Source organism: Poecilia latipinna, unplaced genomic scaffold, assembly GCF_001443285.1.
Source record: "Poecilia latipinna isolate Pla-1442-1.1 unplaced genomic scaffold, P_latipinna-1.0 Scaffold55, whole genome shotgun sequence".
NCBI lineage: Eukaryota > Metazoa > Chordata > Actinopteri > Cyprinodontiformes > Poeciliidae > Poecilia > Poecilia latipinna.
The window spans coordinates 178,024-188,012 of NW_015112671.1; the positions used below are offsets into that span (position 1 = coordinate 178,024).

Below are 9,989 nucleotides of genomic sequence, written 5' to 3' on the forward strand. Positions count from 1 at the left end.
ATCATGGGCAGATATTTAAATAGCTTTTTCCTGACACAATAACCCAACTTCTCTGTCAATGTTTTATGTTGTATTACAGAATATTTTGCACATCTTTATGTGGACATTATGCGACTACAAATGTTATTTAGTAATTTGTGACTCCAAATATCATGCCGTTACTAACAAACCCTGCACAACTGTCGCCGTTTCAGCCTTTCTGTAAATTTGTGACATATTCTCTGATTTTTTATTTTATTTACTTGTAATTTAAATTTTTTATACTGACTGATTTGTAACTTTATTAAAAGTGATACAGACACTCAGGATGCTGGATAGGAAAAACTGAAAATATTCTTATCGTTTCTTTTTAATATAAACATATTGTGTTAAACTTTAAAAATAATGCATATTGGAATATGTGTTTACTCTTATTATTATTTACTACCATGGTATCTCCAATAAAAAAATAATATTGGGACAACCAACCTCCTTATTATAACAAAATTAAACAGAAGCCATAAGTTAACAATTGCATAGAAACAAGATAAAATACTCTAATTATTGGGGAAAGAAAAATTGTCCCTGAAGCCACATTTTGTGATATTCAACTTATATTCTCTAAAGGGTTATATAAATACCTTAACGTTTTAACTTAACCTGTTCCCCGTCCACAGCTATTCATGCAGACAGATTTGCAGCCTTTTATTGTCAAAATAATTCTGTATTCAACCTTAAACAGTTTTAAAACCACACATTTTGCTTGACCAACCCTGCTAGTGTTTCCAAACCAAAAGAGTCACAAATCTTCCCCTACTTTGAAACAACATGCCGATATTTTCTCTGATATTTCAGGCCGGTCAACTCTGACACTAAATATAAAACTACAGTTGTATGGTTGACATACAACTGGTTTGTTGTGACATGACTCCACAAGCGTAATGAGTCAGTCCTCCAGGAAGTCGGCGTCTATAAAGCAACTTGGACTAGTATTCAGTCCTCAGAAGTTTTTCCCACCAAAAGCTTTTCAGAACGAGTCGAACAGGACATATTTCCTCAATGAAGAGGCAAAATGCCTCAGCAGAGCGGGTTGTGATTCATTAGAGGACTTCGCCGATTCCACTGGATTTATGGCGGCAGAATCCCACGAATGAACAGCTGCTGCTCACAGAAGGAGATAACCTCATCTGCAAGTAAGCGCAGATTTTTATTCTCAGCTCATCTTTGTTTATTCGCCGTTTGGATAAGTGCGCTTCACATGCACAACTACATAGAAGTAACACAGTGATAGTGTCTGGCAGTGGTTATTATTGCTGTTGGGTGATTTATCCTGTGTTTTGGTGAGATTGGAAGAAGGGAAGGTGTATAAATAGTAGCATTGGTGCTTCCACTGAGCTGTATTATCGGCTCTAATACGTCATTTCTACCTGCCTGCCACAGCAACGTGTTGAGGGTGGAGCAGAGAGCTTTTGTTTTTAAAATAACTTTCACATTAACAACTCATTTTGCACATCGGCCTTTCTCAGTTTTTATTTCTGCAATAAAAACAATGGTGTAATCACTATTCCACTGCGTTTATTTGTCAATAACTGAGTTTGAGTCATACCCTCAGTGTCCCTCTGAATCAATACTGATGCATGTTGAAGCATAGAGAAGTTGCACGTCTGTCCAGTTTTGACACCAACGTACAAAAACACATCCAGAAAACTCACTTTCTCTGGAGTACAAGTAGACAAAACATCAATCTACATTTTCATTTGTTTTCCAGTTCAGAACACTATGAGTAGTTAAGAATAATTTACTTTTTGTATCTTCGACAGCAAAGAGTCCAAACTTTTGCATTCGCTCCAAAGGGTGTAAGTACATCAGACGTTTGATTATGCTCCGTTTATTTCAGGTGTTTTGGCGATTTTGGTGCCGCTGGTTAGCAGGTCAAGTTACTGAACCACTATATATCCTCTGAACTGATTATTTCTACATTAATACATTACTCTGTATCTGAGAATCTGATATTTTTCTGCACAATCAGCCCAAATTCAGGATAATGCCACAAAATATCCAGTAAGAAATGAAGCCGATGTATGAAAACCAAGAAGATATTGAGAGAAAGGCTCCATGCAGAAACATGATGGGAGTAATTTAAACCGTTCTGTTGCACTCAAAGTAAAACCGTCTCCATTCTTCCATCAAAAAGACTAAATAATCAGAGAGCGAATGAAAGGCTTTGATCACATAGTTGATCAGCAGCAAATGACTGACTTGGAGATTCACCTCCATGAATCGAGCAGACAGCGAGGTCTGCATGTGTGCTGCACAGAGAGAAGTCGATTCTCATTACACATGAAAACTTCCAGAGCAAACGTGTCAAAACCTATGGCCTGTGGGCCAAATAAAGGCCCACCGCAGCTCTAGAAGTGAATTTAAACATCATGTTATCAATCAAATCAATGCAGTTTTTATCCGTTTACTGACAAATCAACCTGTTCCTCCAGTTTCTTGAGAATTATTCACAAAATTCACGCAAAATCAACAAATCCCTGAACTTTTTGTGCTAAAAACTGGGAGTTTATTGCAGATTTTCCTCAAAAATTGTCAAAAACTTTACTTGCAAACAGCTGCCTCAGCTTTAATTGATGTCAGATTATAATCCAGGATCTGTACGAAAAGTCACATTTACCGTCATAAATAAGCTCAAGTATTTCCAAACAGATTCAGAAATCTTTAATATATTTCATGTTAAAGTGGCCTTCCTAGGTTTCATTTATTATTATTATTATTCATTAGTAGATTAATTCTATATATTTTATAAAAAAAAGTTTCAATGTAATCACTTTAAAATCTGTTCCTAAAAATACATTTGCAACATGACGGACTTTTTCTGTCAGATGCACTTCCTTGATGTTTTTTAATCTTTGCATTCAGGGAACAACTTTGGGGAAATTGTTCAATCTTAGTTCTTGGCTGAGACATTAAAAACATCAATAGTGACAGTTTTCATTTCCACTTCATGCGAGTGTCTGAGCAAAAATGTTATTTTGTGATTTTTACTGAAAAACATTTCAAAAAGAATCATGAAATCCTGGAGGGACTGAAAAGATGTTCGATAATATTTGATTTTAAGAATTCATTGATGGTTGAACAGTTTGTGATCAGGTTTTATCAATACATTCTGGCCCAACTGGCCCTTTAAGAGCATTTATGATCTGGATTCGGCCCAAAACGAAAGTGAGTTTGACACCGCTGCTCTACAGCCGAACAGGAAAAGACTTTTCTGGCTACATTTCAAACTCGGCGTAGAGAAAGAAACTGACAAAGGAATGGGGAACGCATCAAGAAAACATCTGACTTTCTCTTTACTGTCTCATTTTTCAATCAGTTAATGTAAGAACTAAAAATCTGACATAGAAATGCATAAATAAAACTTCATGTTTGCTGCTTAGCTCAACATACTTCATTAAACTGAGATAAGGAGTAGGATTAAACGTGTTCACTTCTTCCTAAGCATTTTCAGACGATAATTATTTTGTTCCTGGTTTTTTCTTGTCCTACTTTTTCAAAAACCTGTTTGAAATAAGTTAATTAAATGAAATGAAACCAGTTAACAGAATCAACCATGAATTTTACAGTGTATCACAGGGTGTTTGGGAAAGATAATCCATTAGAAAAAAAATTAAGCTGAAGCAGAATTTTAAACTGATCCAAAACTTGAACCCACGTCCAGGAAGACATTAAAAATATAAAGTCCTGATCCGATACAAAGCTCAGACAATCTATTTTACCAGCCTCTATTTGACTGATTTGTGAACATATCTGATTATAAGGTGAAATATTTAAATATAAATGGACTCAAAAGGAAGATGAGAATAAAACGCATTCAGGCATCTAAATAAAGATCTGAGGATCGCCTTAAATAAGCACCAAACTCAAACAAAGCGTGACTGGATAAGACGTGACAAGAACAGAGAGTGAGAAATTCAAACACCACATCCAGACCAGTCACACAGGTTGGCGTCTTCACCTAAACCATGAAGAGACACAGAGAGTGATGCTGCGGTCCGGCTGAGTCAAACCAAACGCTCCGGTGAAACTCTGTAAAGGCACGCCTACAGGACATATAGCATCGCTCACCGTGTTCCCAGCTACGCACACACGCAATCCAGGGACGTCGTTTCCCCTGAAAACCCGCACCACTTGTTAGACGGGTTCTTCAAGGTCATGTGATGTTTTTCTTTCCTGTCTAGACTGATAATACAGATGCAACCATTTCCTTGAAGAATCCTAAGATTTTAGGGAAATTCTTATAATTTATGGAACTGAATTTTACCACCGTAAAATCTGAACGGCTTCTTAGGCCTTAGAGCTGCAGCTTTTATAAAAATATATCCTTTTTACATATTTGGTAAAACTATCCCTGTGTTGTGACAGTAGGAGATGAAAACAACCAATCAGAGCCAGGAGGAGGGTCTTGGCGCTGTCAATCATGTCCTCTCTGCTGTTGAGGATGCTACAGCTAGTTAGCATGACCACCATTGATGGCAGATAAACCATTTTCCTGTGACAGTGATGCTGCGTCCACAACAAACGCGCTTTGTGCGTAAAAAACACGTTTGATGCTTCAAGTTCGACGCGCGCGCATTTTGGAGTCAGACGCGTCAAAATCGCTCTAGTCAGGCCTTGAGAGGAAACTCCTTGGTTTACGTGTCCCTCAAACTCTTCCACTGTCTCCTGCATATTTCGTCTAAATAAATACATTTATTTAACGTTTATTTAATGCGACTCAACGTTTCTGTACTCGACATCCCAACTTCCTCACTGATCCTCATCCAAGCAAGATCCTTTCTATTCCCGTCTCTGCAGTCATAACGTGATTGGTCATGGATTGTAGGATAAGAGCAAACAATTAGTTTACCCTCCATAGTTTTTTTTATTTTTTATTTCTGAGATCACATTGGAAAATGTGTCTGTTGATTGGTTGACGCTCTGCATTGAGCGGCAAAAGTTCGGATTTTTTGACTCCAGCGTCAGACGCGCCTCAAACGCTCAAAACGCTTAAAATCGTGCAGCGATAGACGCGCCTCATGTACACTCTGAATGTAAACCAGATGTGTCAAAAGGCGTTTGGTGTGAACGCACCATAAGTTGTTTCTCTGCCATTAGCAGCGAGTACATAAGGATGATTGGCAGCACTAAGATCCTCCTCCTGGCTCTGCTTGGCTGTTTTTGCATTTCTTCAGGCGGTAATAGTAGCTCAGGGAGGAGATCAAGATCATCTGTCTCAACATTGTGGCAGTTTTAACAAATATGTTAAAAAAACAAACATTTTTTTATATAAAGTTGCACTGCAACTTTAAGAATCTCCTAAAATGTTAGGATTATTACTGAGACTAAAAGTTTCTTAAGAGGAAGAACTTCCAGAAAACTGCAAAACAGCTGAAACACCGAGTTGCTTTTGAAACATAATTAATGAAACAATCAAGCTTCTGCTGTGTGACGACAGTAAAAAGTCATGCTCAACTGCTGACTGTGTGTTTATATGACTTTCCATTTTTATCATATAAAGCCTTGATGCTGAAATGTGATATTCAAATCAAGTCTGATTTGATTCTCTGTAAAATGACCAGAGTATCTGTGCCAACGGCTGGCTCTGCTCCTCCGTCCTGTTTGGTTTTCGCGTCCTTTGCTTCCACCTTCTGCATTGGTTTTCTTGCCAGGTCAAACAAGTTTACACAAGCAGGGAATCACGGTGAATTGCTGACAGCCGAGTGTCGGCGTAAAAATGACATGTCTGACTCAATGACGATTTCGGGTCTGGATATTTCATTGTAATGCTGCAGTTAAAAACAGCAACCACCGTTCAGATGCATCAAGAAAATCAAGTTGAGATCATAAATCCACAGAGAAGAGGCGTTTTAAAATCCCAGCCTTACAAACTTCAGAGACTAATATGAGCAGACAAGGGATTCAGAATCTATTCTCCAAGGGTAAAGGATGTGAGTTTGTGATTTTTTAATGAAGCATGAGAAAGAGCAATGTTTCCATGTAATTTAAAATCCCTGTCTACTCACCCAGATGGGTCATGCTGTCAGACGCGGGTCAGACGGCCCGGGTCATCAAGTCAACAGCAATTATCCCAGACAACCCGCTCATCTTTCCCTCAGAGCTTCTCTATAAATCTGGGTTTTCAAATGATAAAACAGAAGAACAAATAATTTAATCTCCTTCTTAAGCTCGTCTTTCTTTGCCTTGATGGCTGCCATTCATCTAGTTTTCCTCAGACTTACTTTCACATTCCAGATTAACGGGAGACACTAAAAGACAATCCAATCAATCAAGTTAATAATGTATTACCCACATCAGGCAGATTATCATGAAAGTATCCCAAAGTAGTTACAGCTCCTTGACGTCCCGGGTATTTAATGACACGAGTGTCCGCCTGCAGAAAATTGTCTGCAAACTGTCTGATGTTTGTCTGACTGATGAGGAATTTTACGTTTGGTTGGCCACAGCTAATGAGAAACCTGAGTCGATGATAAAACCTGAAAATATTCAGAGAGACGGCTGAGGACGCGCTGCTGGTGGAAAGGTTCATGCGTCGCAATTATCGGTGCTGCTATTGTTACTTACCAGAAGACAAGCAGTGTGGGAGGTGTGAAGTACACAAGGCAATTATCGTTAATTGAGGCTGGGGAGCGCACCATTAAATGACTAATTTGTTGGGTTTTTTATCGTATGAAACGTACCGTTTAGTTTTTTTAAATAACTGGCTCAGGTTTTGAAAATTAAACGCCATTACGAAGCATCGCTCTGATATAATTGCATATAATCTCCTGACGAAAGAAACTAAAGTCTGAGTATTCAGCTTTGTTTCTGAACAATGAAATTTCAGCTGCATCTCCTTCAACTTGTTTTTTCTGCTGCTGCAGCCTTTCTGCTTCAAGGTTGAGCTGCTGTTGCCTGTCTGTCGTCTTGAACCTGTTTGCTTGTTGGACTCTGACGTCTTTCGTCCACAAGATTGTGTCAGAAGGTCAACTGTTTCTGAAATACTCAGGAACTGAGTATTCTGAATTTTGCAAGAAAAGATTGGCTCCGAGCAGAGACTAAGTGTGAGCGGGAGGAGAAGTTTTGAGAAGACAGAAGTAGAATCCTGCTTTCAGACTGAAAATGTTTGCTCTTCGGTTTCTTTTTGGGTCAAAATGGACCAACATTTGAGGAACTTGGTCACCCGAATCTATGCCACAAAAGGATTAAGGCATTCAGTTCAGAAGGCAAAGGAGGCCCAGGTCAGCGAAAGTGACGTGTACCGGATTCAATAACCGATTTTCAGACTCATCCTGTGTTTATGGAAGCCCTAATCAGGTAAATACAGCCCACATGCCTACTGGAATACTTTCTAAAAACAATACCGACAATCTGACGCCTAATCATAATTAATTATGATTTTTATTAACCATAAGACTCCATAAGGACTGACCCCGTTTCCCAGACAGAGAACCAAGAGAGTGTAAACTGAAAAGCCGTGAAGTCTATAAATACCTATGAACCCAAAATTAAGACAAAAATAACATCAGCTGATTCATCTTCTTTGCTGCTGTGATGTCATTTCTTGTACTTGTACATTTAGTGAGTGCTAACGACATTAACAGAAGTCCCTACAGGTTTCTCTACAGAGTGGAAAATGCTTCCTGAATTCAAACACAACAACCTCTGAGCCTTTACAGCCGAGTACTTTGATTCTCAATGATTCATAAGGACATGTATTTAGTCATAACTTCCTTTATTTAACCAGATATTCCAGTTTCTTGAGATATTGTTCGGGTTAATTCATAAACAATTCACCAAAGTCCAAAAGAGAATATCATGGAGATTTCAGACTCGAGTGAAACAGGTTTTGTTTCTGTAAAAGTAACTCAATTCAGATTTTAATTTGGACACAATAATGAGCTCTTTAAGGAAAGTATCATCTCTGGTCACAACCAGGTACTCAAAAAGAGATGACCGTCTCAGTTTCTGCCCTATTGGTAGTTTTAATTGTTGGAATAACTGCGAGTAATGATTTGTTTCCATTTAAAACCAGCTTGAGCTGAATCTGGTGCAACTGAACCTGACTAAAAGCAGAAAGAAGAGTTTTAAAAGTCTGCACTAAAGAACTGCAAGTCCTGTGAATGATTATAACCACCTGCATAAAAATGATAGGTTGAATAAATATTGAATAAAAGTGGTCCAACCATTGAGCCCTGGGGAACACCCTTAGTTATTCGGACACTTGGTGACCATGATCCGACCATTTGTATACACTGGAACATTTTTAACCATCTGGCTGGTTAAGCCTATTTGTCCAGCTTTATGCAGATTACTTAAACAATGACCAAGTAAATCCTTTAACAGGATGTGGAAAAAAGGAAGAAAAAAAAACAATATAAATGTTTTTTACATTGAGAAAGTCTACGTAAACGCATGTTTGAGTGAGTAAAATATGGGTTAATCACAAGCATTAATTTTATAATGTTTTCTGAATGTTGAACAGCTTTATTATTGTTACAAAAATGTCAAGAGTTGCAAAATGTTTTTGTGCAGCAACAACAGCAATTTGCAGCTGAAAACTTAATATAAAGATAAATCTGTGTGACTAGACGTTTGCTTTCCTAAATTTTCCCTCTCTGAGCTGCACAAATACATCAATGTCAGTGAGTGTAATATTTACTGGATTATATTTCAAGTATCAAAATTTCATAATCTGCAGATCAATAATTTGCCCAGAGTGATTGGACACCCACCGCCCTGGATATTTTTAGTGACCGACGTATATTGTTTTGGGAGGGAAAAAATATAATCTATTTATTTGCTGCTGCATCACAGCATTACGTTGCATTATTCCAACTGCTGCAGGTTTCCACTGCTCCAAAAGTCTGGCCGTCATGCGGCCGCATTTCGAAGAATCGGCACCAGAAAGAGCAGAGGAGGCGCAGCAGGGTTTAGTAAATAAATAAGCTGGTCTGTTCATTTGTGTGGGAACATGTTTGCTTCAAACGTTCAAAATATGATGTTCTGTGTGCAACACACCACTTGGTGTGTTTCTTACAGGGATGAAACGATTAATTGGATCAATAGCGATGAACTGATTATTGAAATAATAATCAGCAAAACATTTCAGCAAGACAGACACACTTGTTAAATTATTTCTTTATTAATGAAGAAGTACTTTGTTCAGATAATTTAACTTATAACACGGGAAAAATATCTTAACACGTAAAATAATCTGCTAGTGGAACAAGAACTTGAGTCATTTACTTAAAATACGTAAATTTTATTTATTTAAGGTAATAAATAAAATTATTATTTTAGGCACGAAGCTGCTTTTAAGTTAGTAAAGTTGAATTATGACAAAACTAAGACATTTGCATAAGAAACTAAAAATACTTGGTAGGATTTTGTGTTTTTGCAGTGCAGAAAAATCAATTACTGAAATAATTGTTAGTTGCAGCCCGAGTTTCTTATACATATATATTATTAGGTTCTTGTTCTATAGTGTCACAAATTTTGTATTTTGTTTCACAGTGTTTGTTAAAGTACCAATAATTGCAGATTTTAGGTTATTTTTAATAAATAGTTTATTAAAAATAACTGCTAGATTTAAAATAAATTTAACATTAAAGCCAACACACTGTTCTTGTCCAAAACGTGCCAAAACTTTCCAAGGAATCATTTTAAATAATTGTGGTTTTAATATAAAACAATCCGTCTAAAGAAAGTTAAACTGAAGGAGAGCTTATGAGAGCATAAAGATCTGCTGCGCCGTCATCGCATCAACAAACATTCAGATTTTCCTGAAGCACGACAGACACCCACATCAGCTCCTCCTCCAGCTCCTCCCCTCCGTTTCATCCTACTCCTCCACCTCCTCCGTCTCCTCCACCTCCTCTTTCGCGTGTTGCTCGGGGCTCTGAAGCAGCATGAGAGGTCCATCTACGAGGGAATGTCATGCAGCAGCAGCAGCAGCAGCTCACGGCTGA

At 37.9% G+C, this 9,989-nt stretch overlaps 1 protein-coding gene across 3 annotated transcripts in view; it reads right to left on the reverse strand.

Moving 5' to 3' along the window:
* Positions 1-9,989, reverse strand: part of aven (apoptosis, caspase activation inhibitor) — a 46,822-nt gene that overhangs the window by 24,335 nt on the left and 12,498 nt on the right. The window lies entirely within an intron of this gene.